Below are 1,380 nucleotides of genomic sequence, written 5' to 3'. Positions count from 1 at the left end.
AATAAAATGACAAAAATTGAATGTCACCTTTCCATATTTTCATTTGTTTTTCTTTTTCTCTCTTTTTTTTTTGTACTATTTGAGATTGTAACATTTGGTTTTATTTCCAAAAATCACCAATGTAAACTGTGTGAATGTCATCATATCAATATTGGGACCAATGGAAAAATAAAAGTGTAAATTTTGCATCTGTGTCCTGTTCCAATATTCAAATTTATTGAAATTTATAACAAAAAAATAAGATAAAGCAAGGAAAAAACTTTTTATAAACAATATCATAAGTCCTTTTGTTGTTACTTATACATATTATGTATATGTATGTATTTTATCCTTTTACTAGGTTTCAGTCTTTGGACTATGGCCATGCTGGGGCACTGCCTTCAAAATGTATTCAATATTTCATTGAACTGATATGTTTCTGTTGATAGGGCAAAATATCTTAAGATGAAGACCATAACAGGTAATAAATTAGTTAATAAAGCATGGCCAAGAATTGATAAATAATTATGTAATCCAGCTGCTAATCAGAGAAATATGTGTGGTCACTTCGAGGTAATTTTTAAAAAATGAATTGTCATTATTGTATGACTAACTCTGTCTAGCAAGGAGTTGGTGCTTGCAAATCCTGAATGGAAGGTTATCTTTATTTGTTAATCTCCAATTTTGTATTAGTGTTGATCAGACAAACTGACTGAAGTTTTCTCCTTGTTATAAAACTGCTGACTGAACAACATGTAATTTGATTTTACTGATCTGTATACTAGTATTCGTTTTAAAGTTGGTACAAGATCCTCTAAGCTTCAGTTAGAGAAGTTAGGCCAAAAGTAATAAAAAAGGGTTAGATAACAGTATATAAGGCAACACAAATGCTTATATATATATATATATGTACATTATAATTCAATAAGAGGATAAAGTCTTTATAAGAATTTATCAAGTAGTTAGCATGAAAAAACCTCATAAGGGAGGAAAAAAAAACATCTTTTATCCCTATAAATATATTTAATTTATATAAGGGCATTACTATACAATAACGTTATTGTATAGTAATGCCCTTATATAAATTATATATACATTATATATATGTGTGTGTGTGTATGTATATATTTATTCAAATATGAAATAGAAGCAGCACTGGTGCGAAAAACATTATTGATCACATATACTTAATGTATATGTTATATATATTTGCTGGTAGGCTGTGATGAGCCAGGTGTTAAAACACCTGTGAGTCATGGACAGGCAAAACAACTCGCCCTGGACTTCATTCAGGAGTGTTGGACATCTGTTTCGTCAATTTTGTGGCTTATCAACATCACATACCTGAACTAAATTGGAGGTGACTCATACTGCCAATCCATGACTTATATAAGCATATAG

This window comes from Octopus bimaculoides, chromosome 1 (assembly GCF_001194135.2).
Source record: "Octopus bimaculoides isolate UCB-OBI-ISO-001 chromosome 1, ASM119413v2, whole genome shotgun sequence".
NCBI lineage: Eukaryota > Metazoa > Mollusca > Cephalopoda > Octopoda > Octopodidae > Octopus > Octopus bimaculoides.
This window is presented reverse-complemented; position numbering follows the sequence as displayed.